General features: G+C 46.5%; 1 protein-coding gene across 3 annotated transcripts in view; it reads left to right on the top strand.

The window, feature by feature from the left end:
* LOC128876394 (frizzled-2-like) overlaps positions 1-21,547 on the top strand; it is a 96,454-nt gene that overhangs the window by 43,663 nt on the left and 31,244 nt on the right. Inside the window, exon 1 of one of the 3 annotated variants that reach the window (XM_054122721.1) lies at positions 15,510-16,057. The exons of the other annotated variants lie outside the window; for them this stretch is intronic. The gene's annotated coding sequence lies outside the window, so the exon portion shown is untranslated. Of the gene's footprint in view, positions 1-15,509; positions 16,058-21,547 lie in introns of those variants that run through there. 3 annotated transcript variants of the gene reach the window in all.

The raw sequence follows: 21,547 nt of genomic DNA, 5'->3' as shown, positions 1-21,547 counted from the left end.
GTACTGGAGAGAGGCCACCGGGGCGAGAGAGTTACGTGAGAGATGGACAGAGAGAGAGAGAGCTGTGACGAGAGGAGGCGAAGGTACATACTGGTAGCTGACCACCTGGGAAATTCTTTCCTCGAATAATTGTCGACGCGGTGGCTGTCTCGTGTAAAAATATTTGGACTCGTAGCCTAGGAGCAAGCTGTGTGTATTGCGTCAAGGACTTCAAGCTCGTGAGTGGCTATACTTGGTTTTGGACAGGCTGGTTAAATATACTGGCGTAGGTAGTAGTACGTTTCTTAATCTAAAGAGGAATCTTCCATTAATAATTGTGGTTTGTTAACACGATTCTACCGTTCCTTATTATTCTACAAAGAAGATAGACTACTATACCAGAGTATCAGACTATAGATAGAAGGATAACTACATGTAAATATGATGATTGATGGTCTTCCGCTGTCGTTTCGAAGGCAATTACATTCTCCTGTAATATCGCGCAGTTGTTGGAATGCAAAAGGCCTCGTCCATCAACGTTTGATGTCGTCATCAGTTGAATCATCTTTTGCTCTTGCTCGAGTAGTGCGCCACTGCTCGAGAGAAATGATAGCCGTATGAAATAAGAGTTGTTCTATTCCCTGGATGAGTAATAGTTCTAAAGCAATGATCTGAAGAGAGATAAGTGTCCTTCCTTTTCTGGAAGTGTCACCTGGTGGTACATGGTCTGCTGGGACCTTTACCCGCGTAATAAAACAAGTTGATCCGACAAATACAATCCAAGAGACGCGCGTCTCGGATTCCATTAATTCAGATGTCTCCGGTGACGGGACGGAGCTGCTCGTGGTATTCCACTCGAATCTGCATAAATTACCTGGAGTTAATTGGTAGCCACTCGAACGACGTTCCACGGCAGGTCGTAATTCTTAATTAAAATGATTTGTATAAATGCCTGTTTGTTGAAAAAAAATTATTAAACTCTTGCAATCGTCGGAACCAACTAGACTTTATTGCTTTCATGGCTTTCGGTCGTTCAATTTTGGTTGGAATAAACAGCAATGTCCATCTAGCGTTACTTTAACACAGTATTTCCCAACATTTTTTTTTGTGCTATGGCTAGCATCGTTTATGAACGTGTTTAAAAATGTGTTCTCCATTATGACGGTCCTCCGCGTGTCGGGTTCGACCGTTTCGACGTTTGGACTGATTTGTAACCGACACACAATCTCTAGCGGAGTACCATTCTAATTGATACACGGGCAGCTTATCGCCAACCGGGACACCATGAGAAAAGTACCACCGGGACGTCGATAATTGATTCCCAGCGTCCTCCGCGTGGAGCGTGAAACGGACCATGCCCGGAGAGCCGATACCGAGCGGTCTGACTCCGTTAATCCAACAAATAGATTTCGAGCCACTCCGTGTCCGATGAAGATAAGCCGAGCGTATCCCAAGCTCCAACGTGTAGTTACAATACCTCCACTGGAATTTTCTTTTTACGATTATTTTCCACCTCGCCCCTTTAATCCTCTCCAGCCGTTTGCTTTGCATTTATCGGAACGAAGGAGGACTATCGGACGCGCGACCAACTCGCCTTTCCACGCCTCTTCGTCCTCTCCAGCGCTGAATTAAGATTAGGTGGATCCCCGGGCTCATTATACAATATTTACCTTCGTATCTTTACTTCAAATATGTACACGGTGTATTAAACGAACCCCCTTTAGAGTAGCTATATTTTTATAGCATTCGTACATGAACTTTTGACCTGGGATACTTGGAAACAACTCGGTCAGCCATCCTCTAAGATTTCTCACGAAAGCTAAAAAGTTCATAGGTCGACGGATCTCACTCATTCCAATTACTACTAAACTCGATCAGAAATTTGGACCACACTCTGAATATATCCTTGCTCGCAGCTTCGTTGCAACATCAAACAGCGAAACACTGTTTGGAAAGAATATTCCACTTCCGGTCAACAGGGTTTTATCTGCGACCTCCATTCCATCCATTAACACTTCTAGAGACCCTGTGGCATTATTGCGCGGAAACTACGACTGCACCCTGTCAAATAGTCGCCCAGCATTTTATTTATGTCGGCGATAGGAGAATTTACAGCGTGCCAAGGAGAGAGCAGCTAGATAACAGACGCGGCGAGCAACATTTATTCCAGTCCAATATATTTCACTTCAAGATATCTTCAAGACCGGAAGCGAGCGAAAGAGACGCAAGAACAACGGATCGGTTCGCTTCTCTTGCGTAATCAATCCCACGGAAGTTTCTTGAGGGGAGCCACACGCCAGATCCATCAGGAATCTATTCTCGATTGAATCCACGTAGCTCACGACGAAATTCGCTATGCCCTCCTCGTCCCGTGTCGAATCGAAAACATAAATTCATGGCGTCGCTGGATTACGGTACGATCTCGATAGTTGCAAGGAAATGGAGCTGAAAATGATTGCGAGTATCGAGACTTCTGCCATTATCGAGGTAATCAATTCAGCGAGGAGTCCTGCGTAGGGCTGAACAGGCTATCGACTTCTGCTGCGGAAGATGGGGTCTCGATGGTGCCAGAGCTAGAGACATTACAGTGGAAGGGCAAGAGACAATTTAACATGGTGAATAATCGTCTTCCGTAACTTTAGAGCATTTGTTGGATGAACGTATCCATCATCGGTAAGGCTCCTCTTTGGATACCTTGCTTCCAGAAGTTCAATTTGAACTAGGATGTAATTAAGGGATGTTTCAACGCTTAAGATCCAAAACCAACAAGCATACGAGCTTCGTTTCATCAAAATTACCGCCTATAAAACATTCCCTCGTAAATAACGATCCCTTCCATTGGCTAGCGCAATTAAGGCACTCGCGCAATCATCCATTTACCCATGTTCCACCGTATCTCGTATCTCGTATCTCGTGGATCTTCCCAGATTTCATTTTCCAGCGTGCCAGGATCGATTAAACATCTCCTGGGATACACGAGACTGAGAATAAAGCGTCACGCGACACCGTCCGTTGCAGGTAGATTTCGCGACGGGTTATTCATCCCCTGGCCCGCCTGTAAGTGGCGTCGAACGCCTCGGGAACGAAAAAGACCAACCTCGAAAAACGGAAACTCGAGATCCCCACGCGAAAATCCTTCTTTTGCGTTTTACGAGACCCTTAAATCTTCCCGGGGCTGTCCGCGCCAAAAGCCTCTCCTCGATGCGCGTTCGACCTTTTAACGAGGCAGAAAATGATTTTTATGGGGAGCCACGGTGGCAGGTAATCGAACGACCGACGACCGATCGGAGACAGGTCGATTAGATTCAGGAATCGAGACGAAATTACGACTGAAAATATGAAACACGACGATTAGAAAGGATAAACAAGGAGTCAAATAATTGATCAACGATTCATCGTTTAAGCGGGCCACTGGACGTGTACTCGTGCGAGCCACTCGAGGCTCGCGCAACTCGTTATACACACAGGGATCCATCGAGGCAACGATCGGATCATGCGGGGCGTAATGTTTTACAATCCTGTTTGACTATCCCATTCACGAGTAGCAGAACGTTCCCTTTGACACGATTGTTTTGACTGGCCGTGAATATGAAACGGCCTCGAACCGCCCACTGCTTTTCCACTCGCCATTTTTTCCATCCTCTTCCTTCCTTCTGCGGTCGAGCCATCCACTCCCTGTTGGCGTTTCCTCCTCCAACGATCGTTCTTCTCCGAAGAGAGCCGACTTCCGGTTGCCACTCGAGGCGGACTCGGGCGATCATCCGCGTCTGGCGCGAGGAGGAGGCGCACAATGTCTATTCATCGACGATCGAAGACGGACGTCCCTTGCGCCGGGTGCTCGTCAGCATAGCGCCCCATTGGAATATGAAAATACCCCAACGAATTAAAATAACACTGGCGCATCGTGGCTCCGCGATCTTAAATAATTCATGGGGCTTTTCTCAATCTCTGGCTGCAGAACGGCACGCGTACAACCACGTTCGAACGTCTTGCGATGGGATACACGCAGTCTGCTACGACAACCTTCGATCCTATCTACGATATGTTCAGGTACAATGTACGGAGTACTTTATCGAACATGAGACTCCATTCGTGAGATAAATTTGGCAAAAATAACAGGACAAGTTCACGCAGACGTTTCTTCCGTGGTTGGTTACCCAAGGGTTATCGCTCGGTGGGCACACAAGGCTCATCCTTACTTCAAATTAGTCGAATTAATAATCTTCATCCTAACATGGTATTTAACAAGTATCGAACGAACAGTTTAGTCTTCCATCCTCGGTCATCCGCCACCAAGTATCTTTGTCCGGCAATTTGAATTCAAATTTTTAAGCCGACGAGTAACGAGTAAACAGTCGTTTATCTTAAACTCGTTATTCGTAATTTTTCATCTAGATAAGAATTTCGCCCATCTCTGGGCTCGCGATTTATGGGGCTCGCGATAGCAGGCCCGACGAAGCGCGAGAATTCCCGTGTAAACCGCGCTCGACCAATTAGAATACACGTGTACCAGAGGTGCCCCACGTCGCGCCTGTTGATTCGACGTTCGAACTGTTCGCCAGTCGCGGATTCGTCGGTGAAGTCCCGTTTCCACGCGGATTAAGAATCGTTCGTGTGTAGCCTAATTTACGACGGTGGCTCCTCTCGCTCTCGCCTCTGCGCGCCACCGTGCGCGCGTTAACCTCGCGGTTAATTAACGATCGGGTTATTTAACGGCGAAACGAGGCCCTCGCGTGTGAGAACCACTCGACGTGGCGCCCGCGAGCGTTTTTCGGGGTGTCGTGACGAATGGCCCGCGATACAGTTATCGATGGCGTTCGTTAATAATCGAGCCGAACGGAGTTTCACTTTCCATCTGATAAGCATGCTCGTTTGATTAATCATGCGTGCCAGTCGAATCTCACGAACACTTAACGACGATTAACGAAGGAGTTGCTCGCGGCCCTTCCAAGCGAAAAATTTACTGGAATATTGTTTAAATGGGAATGTTGTCAGTTGTGCGGTGCAGACATTCGTTTCCTTTATGTTATTGAGTTCTTCAGCAGCAGTAAAACCAACAGATTTCCCCGTCGATGTAAAAATGCACTTCGAAAAGATTTTTCCTCGCGTTCAAATAGAAATTCGATGTTCTTGATCCGGCGATTTATGAACAAGCCCGATTTACGGTAGTCCGTTGCTATCACGAGCCTAATCTCAATCCGCGTAAATCATCGATACGCCGTTGCGTTCAGTTCCTCTCCTTCTCACACAGTCACTCCCAACCGCGGCCATTCCTGTAAATCATACGAAACGTAGCCGCTCATTAAACCTACAACTGTACATTATCGTACCCGGGATACTTTCTCCGCGGCACCGACGTGTCTTATCTTTATTTATCTCGTCTGACTCACGGCTGAGTACACGTGAATACCTGTAAATACGGGACCCAGCAGTGCGCGCAATGATGTGACGATTTCTGTTCGTTGATCAGAATTCAAATCAATTTAACAATTTTCTAAATCCGAACGTAATTAATCTGATTACACCGGGCTATATCTGGTTAAGTATGTTCGTGTTCGTGTTCAGAATATTGATAGGTTGTTTGAACGTTCACGATGAACAGAGTGCTATTAATTATATGTTTTATACTTTGCACGAATTTTGATCTTCTCGATTTTGTAGTCGTATACTTTTCATTAAGACAGGATAAATGTACAAGCAAGAACATAAATTAAAGTTCTTTATGGTTTCTTCAAAAAATAAATAGATCAATCCATTCTTGGTCTAAAATAAACGAATACCCCATTAAGAAGATAAGGGGTCGGTACGATTTATCGAAGTCTGAATTCGTTTAGGCGAGAATCAGATAATTCAAGCTTTTACACAAACTCTCTCCACTATTTTTAGCGAACACTTCCTCGTTTCGATACTGTATGCACCACTAAAGTTGTGCTCGTATTTGATAAAAAGCCCGGCTCGCGAGCTCTCCAAAAACGCTTCGACTTTCGAGCACATAACCACGATCATTTGTTTATTTACACGGGTACCAGGGTTCCCCAAAATCCTATGAATACCCTTTTCTTTAAACACTCTGTACGTGGCCGCGAACAGTTTCCAGAGCTCGTGATTTCCCCCAGGTCGCGACGATCGCTCGATTTAACCTCTTCAGGCCTGTTGCGTAGACTTTGAACTCGTTTCTCAATATAAAATAATTAATTTCTTACGTTAACGAGTGTCACGAGTGTTCAAACGTAATTTTGATAGCTTTTGAGGAGTATTATCACATATTCCTATTCTAATGCATTGTAGAAAGATAAAATAATTCAAAGCAGTCTCCCAAAAAAGGCATTTTTATTGCGTCCGAAACAAAAAGAACTCGAAAGGTTAAACGCATCGTTGCACCGGTGTCCAAAATGACTCCTGCCGCTACCAGAGTTTCGAGCTCCCGCGATATTCTCCTCTAATCGCTAGACGCGGTGGCCAGCGTTATAAAAAGTCGGAATTTACAAAGACACGAGGAGGTCTCAGGTAAGGTGGGCGACTGGTGGCGTGCCACGGGTTACCAGAACCCGCCTCCATAATAAAGTCGTAACGCACTTCTCCCCGTAAATTCGACAGAATATTACGGTGCACAGCGGCGGGCCTGTTTCGTTTGTCGTAAAGTCGCGCGGCACGGGTGATCAGCAGGAAATTTACCGTCGTGTCAGATCACTACGTAACCGTACACTTTACCCGCTACACTCGTTCTTCTCCGATCGTTCGTGCCGTATATCGACGGGTATTTATAAGAGGGACGCGTCGATACGCTCGTATTACGCGCGAGACCTGACTGTCGCGTCTCTGATATCGTCCAACCTTTCGTGGGGGGTCTCGACACTTTTTTCACTTCACTGTCCGAGACGCCTATCTGGTTTTAACTCCCTAACTTACGTCCTCCTGGCCTTTCCAAAACCCAATATCCGTCTGGCTATCGAGCACTGGTATCTACCGTTGCTCAGACTCCACGGTACACGGTACTGTTAGGCATTATTCGGATTAATTTAGCCGTCTATCGTGTAAGTGACGATGGATTGGTTAAACGCGAGTCTTCTTCGTTTGGTCTGGGTAGGAATTTTATTAGATTTTATTTCTATTCGTTAGGGTCGATTCAAGCAGATGTTGCGGACTCTTGTATCGAAATACAAAAGTACCACATTCTTGATACAAGGTGTCAGAGTAAATATTCACCAAGAGTGGTTTCCAAGAGTTATCTTACCGGTTACGCGAATCGCCTACGTATTTAGCACTTCGAAAATATGACAGGTTGAAACCTCGAAAATGAAAAACAAAACTATAAATTCAATTCGCAATATAAATGCGCTTATAAAGGATTCTCCGAAAAATTCAAAGGATAGTTTCTCCTCGACAAAGTTATAAATTATACATAGAGAGCGAGGAACAATTTTACTGTCACTTTTGCAAAGACCTGAAACAAGGTCGAGACGTTGGTCGACGCGTTACGTTGGTAATTTGAATGAAATTACGAACCTGTTCCGCAACATTCTATCCCGGTATTACCGAGCGTTCGCATTAGAATTGTTTCAACGTTGCAAAAATGGCATGCAAAACGTCGAGGAAGTTACGATAGCACAGGTAACACTGTAACGACTATAATATACATAATTCCCATGCTACCCGTTAGACGCAATAATGAGTAACGACTTTCCCACCGAGTGTTGTTATTGGTTCCTTCGTGGCAGTCACGGATTGAAACAACATACTCAACGTCTAACAAATCTCGCGCGATAAGGGTCGTTAGTAGCCGCGATACAATTGACAGCCGCCACTTATCGAGGGCCCGAGGGGGCGAAAATGTATTCCTTGGTCCAACGAAAATTTTACAAGCGACCACATTTCATCGGTTATACTGCACGCCCACGATTTTTACGGTTCCACTCGATACGTTCGTCGTTACGAAATAACGTTGTGTCGTCCAGCACGGAACGATCTCTATTTCATTGGCATGCGAACATCGTATTCGCGACTACGTCAGTCGAACATCCGAGGAACGAGATACTCGTTAAATCAACGTTTTTATTCGGTCCAGTGTTGTTCAAACTCGAGGGAATTAAGGGAGCAGTCTGGCACTCTCAGCTGAAAATTGAGGTTTCTTTATAAGTTTCTTTTCGTATAAGAAGGAATAACTTAATCGAAATGAAAACGAGCTGACACATAGCTCTCTTACTTAAAAATACAGCATACAATAATGTTGTTTTGAACAACTTTATTTACGTTTCGATTCTTTTTCAATCAAACGATGAATTGTTCTCTTTTATTTCGTTTTTTACTCAATCCTTCTGTTTTCATATCATAATTTTTATAGTTTTTATATATTATCTCATAATACGTGAACATATTTGAAGAGCTCAACAAAGCTTTTTAGACTTGATTGTTTAAGAAGCGCGAAAAGAAATATTTTTCTATGTGAATTACCAGGCTGTCCCCTTAAACCAGTCTTAGCCAAGCTGTAAGCACACGTTAGCCTGCGTTAGCACACGTTTTGCATAAAAATGGGAACGAACTGAAGCTCTTTTCGTGTTCGAACTTTTACCTATGGTTGAATAGCGACGTTGAACGTCGCCCCGAAGGTCCAAAGAGAGGGCGATCAGAATAATTTCAGCGTCATTCGCACCAACTGCACGTCTCCACGCGTTGAAGTCTCCGAATACGAAATTCGCGCGACCACGGCGCCAAGATCGCAATCGGTACTTTTCGTGATTCCGCGATGGGACAAACTCTCCGAAACATTGGCCAAAGTAATTATGAAATTTTGACAACAAATCGGATACTCGCAAACTGAAGATGTTTGCGGGGTTTCGTTTGGTCGTTATCATCGACATATTTTTAGTCCGGGTTTTTAAAACAATCTAAGAAACTTTACTACTACATCTTACGACCTTTGTAACATTATCTTGTAACTTCGACAGTGTTAAAATTCTTTCCTTTTTTCTATAATTTCTCATATTTTTGATAATTTTTGAAATTTTTACCACGTTTCGAGAAACCTGTCTCGCCGTGTCGCGACGAAATTTGAACGGTGTAGTCGTGGAACACGAAACGGATGCGCGTCCCACTCAGGCCTCGTTAGGACACAGCGGAACGAACGACGCCGCGGCTAGCCCGGAATCATCCGAGTCCCGAAGAAATCTGACTCCCTGTAGGCGGCTTTGCGGTGCTAAGACGTCGCCTACCTGTGGCCTGTGGCATTTATTAAATCTTATTCTGGCATCTTCTCCCTTCGCTACAGGCTCAAGTTACCCCCCCATGAGTCTGTGCCATTCCCAACCACGCATTCTAGATACGACCGTCGATTTCGTTGTCTTTTGTCACGCGATTTACGGGTCACCTTTTTTCCAATCGACGTTCGCCACCCTGCTTCTCTTGGATCAACCATTATTTGCTAATATTTCGTTGCAAAAATTGACGGAGACCTCCACGAGGAGAGCGTAATACGATTCGAGGGGATGTTATTGAATTCTCAGTGAATGGTCTACCATCTTGTACAACTGGTGCAATTTTCACGCAGCGCATAGTTATAGAGTGTAATTCTAAACGAATGTCACAAAATTTGCAGACGTATTCTGCACTTAAACCTGAAGCCTTTATTTAAAGTTGCCCACGTAGATAATTGAAAACGTCTACCCATATTTCAACGCACATTTATTCGAATATAATAAATTTCTTCAATCGGAGAGGACCAAGAAGAATCATTTTTCAAGAAATTCATACGTTAAAATCCATAAAGAAAGCACGTAGAACGCGTCACTGTTCCCGTCATAGATAGCGCATCTCCGGGACGGGTGACGATTTATTTTCATAATTTATTCCACGTCCGTGTAGCTGTCAATACACGAAGGGTAAGATCCCGCGGATAACACGGGCCCACGTTTCGTCTTCGAAGCGGTTCGTTCGGTCGGTTGGAGAACCGAAACGATCCTCGTCCATCATCGTTGCGCGACACTCGCGTCCGTAACAGCCAGGAGGTCGCCCATAATGTTTGCAAACTTCTGTGAAACGACCTGTGGTGCGTTCCTTCACGTGGCAAACAATAGGGAGGAAGCTCCTTTTCAGACGCGCAAGAAAGAAACAAGTCCATTTGGAGTGAAATACGCGCGTAACCGCGTCTTTTTTTGGGGAAGCTCTGAACGAGAAATGGTGTCCAGAAACTGGTTGGGCCTCGCCGGTACCCCGCAGCGTCGGTCTATCGGTCATTTAAGCCGCTATCTCCGTCTCGCTCCTGCGCTCTTCCACGTCCACGGTGAGTTTCAAGAGGCAAGCAAGGATGACTCGACGCTCGCTATTTGCTTCGACCTTTCAAAGAGACGTTTCGAAACGGAAGAGTATCGCGTAACTTCGGACCAGGTTCTCCATCCCAAGAATTTTATCAGAACGGAGCAGTGCAATGCAGAAAATCAGCTTTAGGATTCCCAAAACGACCTAGAGGGTTCCTTAAAAATTCACAATTGTCGCTGCTCAACTGCCAATGCATGTACACGTGTTCTCGTAATTCTACCCACTCCTATAAGGAGGTCTCGAAACACTTCTACCACCTAACCGGTGTATCTGAAGAATTTTCTGTCGAGATGCAGCATCAGCGACCACCTTCTCAGCTTCCCTTTTTCAAAGAATACGCACGCCATCGGGTCCCTGACAGAGGAAGCGGGAGAAACGGCTTTCGTAACGTATCGCCAACCATAAGCAGATAACGAACGACGCCCGCTGAAACGCTCGAGAGCGTTAAACCGTTACAATGGAAAGCTTAAAAACAGAGACTCTCTCTCTCACGAAGACGAAGAGAGTGTCCCGGTGTGTATGCACCTGGATCACGTTCCTCGTTGCACCGATATGACCGCGTTATCTGCTGGTCCCGACCACCCGGTCGCGTTGTTCAGCACGACGCACACGATGCACGCGCTAGAACTGCATACCCTCGAAGATAGGTCGCAGGAAGTCGTAATCTCACCTACAGGGAATCCAGACGACCCGGACGCCTCGATTGCGCGTTAGGCCTCTCAAGCTACGCTGGAACCTCCATTATTGCGGGAGAATGGCCCTGGAACTTGTTGCAATGATAGGGGTTCGCGCGATAATCTAGCTAACCAATGAGCAGTCCCCGTTATGCAGTGTATTTTCACTGCCTAGGATCGGTATATCGGTTGCGCTTCTCTTTAACTATATTCGTGACTAAGTGACCATCTACTTGCGAGGAACGAGGCTCTTGTTGAATGACGTTTCACAATGGAAGAACTTGACGACTAAGAGTGAATAAATAGCAAACAGAAGACTAGACACCCAACACTATCGCTCAACTATTAAGATTGCAACAATTGGATCCTAACGTATCGACTCTCTGTGCCATGAGAATTGTTAGAGGTCTGTTGTTGGAGGATCAGCCTCCTATTTTATCAGTTACTGCTCTACCCATCCTGAGTCATTAGAGATCCTTCTGCCAAACAGTGGGATACTTCAGAACATCTGCAAAACATATTACTCTGAGCAGTCCACTTTCCATTGTAGTTTAAAGTTCAACTTTCATCTCTCCCATAGTGACTCAGAACCTAGGGTCCGTACGAATCCTGTGCCATTTAGATAAAAAGGCATTCGCCGCACCAAATTCCTCCGCGAGAAAAAGTTGATGGCCCGAAGAATCCTCAGTCGAGGTCCGACAAACGTCATTCGCACGGCGCATAATGACAGGAAGGCGCTAGAACGCGCGTGGGAGCGATTAGAATCGCGATTCCGTATTCGCGGGAACGCTCGAGCTCGGTTCGCGACTTCTATCGCTGAACGAGAGAATAATTCGTGGCGATCGATTCGACGAGCGCGCGAGCCCGTAAGCTAATTTCACGTCGAATAAAAGTGCCTAATACCACCGACGAGAAAATCCGTTTAGCCTGGTCCCGAGCTTCTCAAGATAAATTGGTTTCGGGGGATTTCTAAAGCAGGTCCTACGGCGCAGGAAGTTGGAGGGTGCCTCGACGGATCCTTTTGTGAGTCGAAGGCCTCCCTCGAGAGTCCTGGGTGTCGAGACGAGCCTAGACGACCGTGAATGTCAACCGTGACCCAACAATGGCTACAGAAGACAGTGCCACGCGGTTCCGCAGGGGAGCAGGACTTTAACTTCCAGTGGGGCGACAAAAACCGATATTTCCGACCTGTCGGCCTCGACTGGCGGACATTTCTGAGGACTTCATCCCCGATAGACCTCGGTCTGTCACGCGTAGAAAAAACACGGGAAAACAGAAGTTTCTTTCCCCTTGCAACTGGCGCGTTTACTTGTACTTATAATTACAAGTTACTCTACATCTACTTCGATGCGTTAACATACCATGAACGTCTAGTGTCCCCATAGCTTCAATCACTCGTGTGGGATTCCCTGTTCCGTGGAATTATTTGTCGAGCAAAGTACAGGCGATAGAGGGTTAAATACTGCGAAGCCACGGGCCAGAGGGTCTTTCGGCGCCGTGAGGACGTCCAATTTTCGCGGAACCGTTCGTTTGCGTAACTTCTCTGGCTTCTGGCCGGCGACGACACGAGGCATCGGCCACGAAGGCGTCACAATGGAAACTTTCGCTTTGACGCCCACCCCTCGGTCAGATTCCCCTTCGATGAAAAAGAACCGTAATTGAATCCACGGAACGACCGCGAGCTACGATCAATTCCACATGGAGGATCCGTTCCAGACGGCGATCGCTCGAATCGATGGAAAACGAAGAAAAGTTGCGGCGAACTTTTCCTCTGGATCGGTCTCCGCCTATATCTCTCTCTCTTGATTTATTCGTCTCGCGAAAAGCAAACTGCGGATCCGTGGCTCCATTCGACGGAGGAAAAACCGCTTTCTAGCGATGGAGCAAGTTCATTCGGTGGCGGTGACTCTTAAAATTTAAGTTCGACGGTAAATTGTGAGCGGGCATTGTTGCTCGGAACAATCGCGGAAATTCTTCGTTTTCACGATCCCCATACCGGTTGGCTGGGCTTATCGGGTTCGACGGCTGAAACTTGCTGCCATTGTACGGGGGAATCTTTGCCTGTTTGCAGTCGTTAATTAATATCGGCCTCCCGATAAATCGTATAGAGAAACGCGACCGTGGAGGAGCATAGTTCTCGAAAATACGGGTAATTCGGATGGAAGTAATGAACCAAGGTGAATTTAACAAGGACCGTCGCCGATGCAGGCCAGGCAAATTATGGAATTCTTGAAATAGAGTCGATTGTCACCGTTGATGAAAGTAGATATTCGGATCCTCGTTTATGATTATTTAAGAGACTCTCTATGGATTCTCTCTATGTATTTCTTATCCTTTGATAGAATTTTACATCGAGAAATAGTGTACAGGGTACTTAGCGATTACTTACAACATTCAGAAGATTGATGAACGAACTAGTAGAGAGTACTTTTGAAGAGGTCAGTCCCACTGTACCGGTATAAACGGAAGGAATTCCTTCGATAATTTTTCTGACTCGTCGCGTGCTCCAGTCGAAGGATTATAATGGACCACCTTGCGCTCGCACGCACATGGAATTACAGTCATCGTCATTGTCGCGATCCTGGGGCTGGGGTGACGCGAGATCGTAATCAGAACCAATCCTCCGTCGCTCGTCGTTCCTATGCACCGCTGCTGCCTGGCTGGCTGGTTCTCTCTCGGGGTGAAAAGAGCTACCCTTCGCTTTCCCGACTATTGCGCGAGCACCGGGGGAAAGTGTCCGTGGCCCCAAGGGCTCAGGGAGTTTTCTACGCGCCAGGAGATGCCGAGGACACTGGTTTTACAAGAGGGGACAGCCTAGGGATCGCAAAGAGCTCTGAATTGACGCCATATTTCGCGATGTCTCGAGACCTGCTCGCACAAAAATTGATATTTTATAGAATTAATTCGCATACAAGTGAGAAATTATGTCTCACATCGCAGCATTGAGAGTAGGATTCATTCGGAGGTACAAAAGTAGATAATGGGTGCGCGGCTGCAGAGTCACGCGGAGCTGTAGAGGATCAACGAACCAAAGTATCAGTTTTTCTTGAAATTAATTTAAGACGACGTTCGAGACACGAGTGGTCCATGGGGAATGGATCCTGACCGAGGGTTCGTGACGCGCTCGTATCTCAAATCGCGATAAAGGTACACACAGCTTCGGCGAACAGCGGGCGCGACGTAACGAGGAAGGACGATTAGCATTTTATTGGCGTCGCGTCTTGCAATAGCTTTGGGCAGAGAAATAAACGAGGAAGGGACGTTAAACTTCATCGTCCATCGGACACGCCTTGTCGCTGCAGGTGTGCTCCGGTCTGACGTTATTTATTGCACGAGCTCTCGCAGCGTCCTGCAAGGGGGTGTATCGTTATTTATACGTCGGACGCGACGCTCATTTTTGCGTCCTCGTCGACGCTCACCGAATTTGTCCCTATACGGTTCGAAAGCGCTGAAGCAGCTCACGCACGCGGGAAATCGTCACAGGTTTGCCCTGGAGATGAGCAGAATTCTTATTTGGATAAAAGTTTCGAGTAAAAAATAAACTGCTTTCCAGCGATGTACTCAGGAATTTAGCCAGACGGGTGAAACTCCAAATACATACCAGAAAACCAATTGCACCATACGGATATAAGCACAATCGTAATGTTAATTAAACAACAAATTAAATTTGAAGATTTACGCTGCGAATAATCTGGAAGAGTACAGGGTTGTTCGAGACCCTGAGTAGGGTCAAAATCGAGACCCTCGTAGGGTCAAAATCGTAACCACGGGGCTTCGAACGCGGGTCCCGAAGAATGTTTAATACGCGACGTGAAACCTTAGATGGGAATTGTTGTTCCCGGGTACGGTGTCCGCGTAGTCGCTAGTAGATACTCGATCTTGATAGGAGGTAGGTCTCGAGGAACCGGTCGTGACTGTACCTACACGAGACATCATTAATGCCACCGAAGAACGGAGTGAACCGAACGAAAATCCACGTCGAAGCGCGAGGAAGGGTGACTACTCCCGGGTGCCTTTCGTGGCCACACGATTTCTCCGTCTGCCAGCAGCCGGGAGTTGAAAAAGGAGCAAAGCCTCGTGGCTCGGAACGAGGCGAAACCTCTAGGACGATAATTAGCGATCGAGGGTCCCGGGGAAGACTCGGGCCATCTCGTTATCCACGCCACGGCGCCCAGCGTGACGTCACCGCGCGTGTAGAGCCTGCCGCGAGAGGGTAAGGTGGTACAGGTCGCGTGCACACGGAACGTACAAACAGGTGTGTGCGTGTGCGCGAACACCGTGGCAGGGAGTGTTCAGGAGGAGCGAAAAAGGGCGAGAGGGGTACCAGAGAGTACACCGTCGGAACTGACTCCGTGAAGCTACATAGGGAACAGGAGGATCCTACGGTTTATGGTACACACTGTATATGCGATCGAGCGGAGTGGGGGGCCTTAGGCGCGCCGAAGTGTCCCGAAGTCATCCGAGCTGCCCCCACCTCGAGCGCCGTCACGATCGGAATCTCTGCTTTCGTGTTTCCTCGGTCGCGTTCACGTCAGTGCGTTCTCGGTCGGCGTTAGGGGTGGTTAGTGACTTGGCGTCGCTGCTCGCACGTGTATCGATAACGCCGTGGTCGTTTACTCGTCGTGTCTACGTCGGAACGCCGTCGCCTGACGGGAGCGTGCGCACGAAGGAAAATATTTGGAGAAACGTGTCCGGCGTGTCTGTGTCCGTGGATAGAACGTGGTGGGGAACGCGTTGTGCGATCGCTGCTGTGTGCAAGCATTCGACTCTTCGTTCGTGACTCGTTACCTTGCATACGTTTACGGCGCTGATTTAGTGTCCGTGAATCGAGAGTGTGTACATTCCGAGAGTCGTCTGCCGTTCGACCAGAAGGGAAAAAAGAGACTTCGGAAACGAGCAGTTGCCTGTATCTCCCACTACTCTGTCTTCACGCCACGGTGTCCGGAGCGTCGCTTTCATATCAGCCGTTCATTTGTTATTTTGTTTTCGCCGTGCCGATAATGGATTAATTTTCGCCGGGGAATTCACCCCGGCGGTTTCTCGCCGAGGATCACGGAGCACACCAACGCGGCAGCACTCTGCGATAAATCAAGGTGAGATCCGGCTTTGTTTTCGAGAAGGGTGTTCCGATAGCCGGCCTACCATTGACCAGCCTCCTCGAACCGTTCCACGTTCTCCTTTTATCCGTCTCGCTCTGGTCAGTGCAGCCACGCTCACGATTATCTCCGTCCCACCACGAACGCTGTAAACGAGCATCCACGAGCATGCGGCATATATTTTGCTGCCTCTCGTTTCCTTCCCTTTCCCTCCTTTGCTCCTTCTCCCCCTGTCTCCTCTACTCGACTCGCTTGGACTCCGTGCATAGGGACGAACGAGAAACACATGCACGCGAACTCGAGCCACCCCGACTCTCTTTCCTTCGGTCTTTCTGCATTCTGAATGCCGAACCAGAGACAGGATGGGTAAAATTCTTGAGTAGATAAATTCTTAACTAGATGAATACCGAACCGATTTCATTCGACTTTCCCTGAATCGAAAATAAAAGAAATTCTCATGTAGGAAATCTCAGACTTCCGCGACAATAAAAAAAAGACTCGGAGCACCGTATTACCAGAATAAAAGTATTCCCGCCTCTGGCTAGAATAAATATTCCTATAATGGGCGAATAAAAATTCCATCAAGCGATTTGTACGCAATGTTTACTCCATTGAACAGCTACTCGGGCTAATACGTATTCGTTCGATAATAATCATAATTATTTTTTTTTATAACGTAGATTGTAATTTCCATCGAGCAAGTAACTCGTAAAAAGTTACGTATCTTTTATTCGGTAATCGAAATAGTGTCCAAGAATTTTGTGTTCATCCCTGTGGATGGACCTTGTTTCCAATTCCCCTTCTATTCCACCGATGCTTAAAGAATTTTGTGCTTCTCCTTTGCCCTGGTGTCCTCCTCCGGTTTGCCGCCGACGACTCGAGCGGCAGCGCTTTCGTTTGTCCTCCGCGAAATCATACATGCAAACGCGATCGATAGTTTAGGAATACGGTCCCCTGTTCGGTAAACAGAAACCGCCAAGCATTTGTCGTTTTTTACTTTTTCGAGACACTTGCGAATCGGGAGGACGGCTGCGAGCAAATGGGAGCGGCGGTCGATGCTAAACAGTATTGTTTCGTATCGGGCAGCTTACAGCGTGCACGAAACAAAATGCACGCTTGATATTTTCGCAAAAGCGTCGATACGGATCGATTATTGTATTCAGTGAGTTTCGATATTATTCGCACGAGCGACGATTTTATAATAACGCACGAAATAAGAAGGTAACGAGAGGCCATTGAAACTTCAAATTATTTCTTAGAACGTCTAGAATGTCTTTAACTGCTTCATAGATATATCGCTAAAGAAAAAGATGAAAATAATTACGTAAGAGTCGTGTACATGCAGTTTACACCAAAGTCGGTATATTTTGCTCATTCTAGGACGATACAAAATCGAAGTATCGTTTAATCGAGCTTGTATAACTTGTTTACGGAGTGTACGTTACTCTTTAATATTCGTTTGTAATAATTGGATATCAGAAGGGAGGTCAGCCGAGTTACGGTATTAATAAATCGAAGCGCTGATATAACCGAGCTTCAATTAACGCGATGGAACAAGTAAAAAAAGAATGTATCTTTTGTCGACGCCTCTGACGCTTTCACAATATTTTTCAGTCTAACGACTTTCCCCATTTTTCTCGGTCACCGTTTACACGGCCCGTTTCACGGCTGACGATGTAAAAATAACGAGATAGAAAGAAGGTGGAGACCTCGTCGAACAAAGTTGCTACTAGCGCTGGACCATTCGAATATTTAACGGGTGGTCGAACACAAATGCATGTAATCTATTTGAATATTTCTTAGAGACTACCCAGGTATCAGTACAAAAGCATACGACCTCGTTAAATGTACGAACAGTGAATTCGAACTTGACCAACATTTAAAGTATTCACCACGTATTTAAATCACCGAGTTGTTTGAATATGCGAATACGGAAAAATTCGACAAGTAGTCCTCTAGCCTATTGCGACACGAGGCAATCGCATTCTGGTCGTTCCCCATGTCGTTAATCCTCGACAATCGGCCTGGTCAACGAGACTTGTCAACTTTGTTCGCCGATGACATCTCCGAGCTCTCGTAATTGCGTACCTGCTATTCATACGCGATGAGCTCCGTTTCGAATAAGGACTTCGATCGAGGACACTTGCGGGAGCACGTTCATGCAAATAAAATCGAGCAGACATTGTATCGCGTCGCAACAACGACGTGAATCGCGTTTCCTTTTTTTCCTCGTAACCCCTCAGCGGTGACAGAAGATTGATACCGTAGTTACCCATTCCTTTACGATTCTAATACGTAACGACGGAACAAATTATGTATGAACATTGGTTCGATATTAGTTCGTGATTTCTTCTCGTGGAAGCCCCGTTTATGACTTGTTCTGTGCAACTTATTTATCTACTTCTCGTATTTATTATTTCTATCTAGTTTATTTTAGTTTGTACGTTGTCGCTAATATAGTCGCGAACTCTGACTAAACCTCGAGTAATAATCTCGTCGCGATTAATCGAATACTGGGATTTCAGCATTACTACAAACTACACGGTGGATTACCTACCGCACATATACTACGCACGCGTCGATGCGCCATATTATTGACCGTTGCACGCACGTATTATTACGTATAGGTATTATCGACAGGTTGATTTCTACCCGTATTGCATACATTGTCTGCGCATTTCTGGAATTTCTGCAAAATCCATACGACAGAATGCACCATAGAGTTTATCCCCAGGATGACTTCTGTTAATTTTAATTTTCTTCTCCGAATGAATAGATCAGTTGCAATCATCTTTCTTTAGAGTAATCGGAGGTATTTTCTGTAATAATAGATTTGCAATACTTCCACTTCTTGTCTTTTTAATTAGTCTGATGATCGAGGCTGTCGTGTACCGTTGGGTGCTAAGTGAACTGTCCTGGAAGGAACGAAACTCTATTGGTCAGAATTTCGATTCCCTTTCCGCGACCACACACGGAGAGCGCTATTTACTGTTCGTCGTAGAATTTAGACTCCTTAACATACAGCTACCGAGCCAGGCATAAGAAATGCAGCCCACGGTCGGCGAAGCATTCTTACCTAATGATACCCCTCGGGACAGTTCTTTTCAGCTCTCAACAGTAACTGACCTATCGTTATAACTTTGAGTGGCTGCACCTCTGAAACAAAAGTTCCACTGACCCTTGTTTATCAGAAACTTTCTCTCCGACCCGAGGGGTCTGTTAAATTATCGAGTCGTTTCGATATTTCCAAAGTTTCCCTTTACTTCCTGGGAAACCAGCTCTCGTCTTTATTGCCACGGTATATTCCAAACAGGGCTTTGTATTCCTCGATCTTCGACGTTTCACTGGCTATCTCCTTGGCTATCTACTATTTATTATTCGGGAGGTCCTCCCATGCATATCCTAATCTGGCACTATCCGCTGCCTTGTTCGGAATACATACCTCATCGAGTCCTGTAAACAGTTTTAATCCCGTGGCATCCGTTGTTTCTTATTTCAAAGAAATCGCTGTTTAGTATTTCAAGGACTGTCACTCGAAAGACACTAATATTTATTATTCGAACGACGCCGTCATTTATTATTCGTAAGCCATGCTTCACCCCTAGTCTGCGTGTAGCGTACTCCAAGGGCGATCCATCATTTGCGCTGTTTATTATACGAGGGACACGTTTAACCGAGTATTTAACGCCAAGAATGAGGTAGTCTCTGCGAACGTATTCATCGCGACGTCTTCCTCCCTTTCCTCGAAAGCTTCGCAAAAGGACGGTTAGGAGTTAGGCCTCGACATCACCCACCTGGGCGACGATATATCACGCGAAACGAGCCGGGTGGATCGACTTCTTATTGGCTTGGCAACGGAGGCTGTGGACTCGCGAGCAACATGACTAATTATTGCTGTCCCGCTTCGGTGTGCCGTCTAGTTTACCTTTGCCGCGGCGCGCAAGCTTTCCCGACTCTCGGCAATTTCTCAGGCAAACCAGCGTCGCTAGCAGTCCGGTCGCCCACCATTTTCGCTCCTTTTTCGCGATCCACCAACTCGACTTGGTGTCCCGAATACGAACTTCGACTGTTGCAGCACAGCTCCTCGGGGACTGTTGACTGGAGAACGGTTTTAACGTTCTTCGCGCGTTTCCAGTTTTAATCTGAAGCTGGCACGGGCTGTTCTTATCGCGGACGGTCGAGTATCTGATAGAGGCTGACGGATTCCGTGGAAAACGCGCGGATTTATCGTTCCAGCGTTTCCGTTCGAACGACACGCCGGAATAAATATCGTCGACGGTGGCGGGGCTGATGGCCGCTAGCGGGCGAAGAAAAAATATACGGCCGCAAATATCGCCGTCGCGCGGCCTGGTGCAAATTTAACGAGAGCGCCGGGACGCAGGCAGGAAGGAAGCCGCATGATAGTCGTAAAAAGGCTGAGAGATAAACGACGCCGAGGTTTTTTCATGTTTTTTCTCCTTTCTTTTTCTTCCGTTTCTTTCTCTTTTTCTTTTTTTTTTTTTTTTTTTGGTGGTTAGATTAGATCGGTCGACGCCTCGGAGCAAAGTCCGACGAAAGCGGACGGTGCCGTTCCTCCATTCATGGGCGTCGAAATCGTTCGAATTAATTTGAGGAAGAGATTCGTTGGAATAATCAATTTTTTATTTGACAGACAGCCGAGATTGAACTTGCGGAAAGTGATTTCGTTGCTCGATTCGTTATGTTTTACGTGCTCGAAATTATCGAGAGATGAAATCTTTATGGCCTTAACCTTTCCATGACCTTTTCACATCTCGGTATATATACACACACCCTGATAAGATTATTTCAGCTGCTTAAATCAAAGTAACCTCCAAGCGTATAAAATTGTTGGACTCATCGTTTGGACAAACTTTAATTATACGTTCTGATAAATAACGTATGCAAATATAATAATTACCTGATAACGAGCAGTTTGAAATCGATGACACGGCGCAAGTAGGGATAACCGCGCGACTCTTAGAGAATTTTCGCGTCCCTTCCGTTTCTCGTTCGATCCTCACAAGTAATACACAACTCACGGCGCGTCAGAAAGTATTTTGTTACGCATTTGTCTCTGTTAATTTTTTCACATTGTACGGGTTGTCCGTTTTTCTTGCTGATCCTGTCTCGTCTCGATCGAAAGCAGCGTCGTCCCGGTGATGTTGGGCACGCGGCGCTCGAATAGACGGGGGCCGAGTCATTATCGACGTCGTTTCGCGCGTCGTCCCGCTCGGGACCGAGCAAAAAAGCGCGTTCCACGCTTTAGTATCCGGTAAACCTACATCTGGAGGTGCGCCTCCCATTATGCGAACGGGTTCCCCGAGAATCCATGGCCTTTTTTGGTCCACCCTCGACGACTCCCCGGCCCGTGAAACCCCCGTGAAAGGCAAAAGGTGAACGGTCGGGTCTCTCGCTCTCGCGGAGTCAGCGTGAAAAGGGCGCTTAATGAAAGAAAAGAAAAATGTTTGGAAAGGGCGAATACGAAAA

This window comes from Hylaeus volcanicus, chromosome 5, assembly GCF_026283585.1.
Source record: "Hylaeus volcanicus isolate JK05 chromosome 5, UHH_iyHylVolc1.0_haploid, whole genome shotgun sequence".
Taxonomy (NCBI): domain Eukaryota; kingdom Metazoa; phylum Arthropoda; class Insecta; order Hymenoptera; family Colletidae; genus Hylaeus; species Hylaeus volcanicus.
This window is presented reverse-complemented; position numbering and strand designations above follow the sequence as displayed.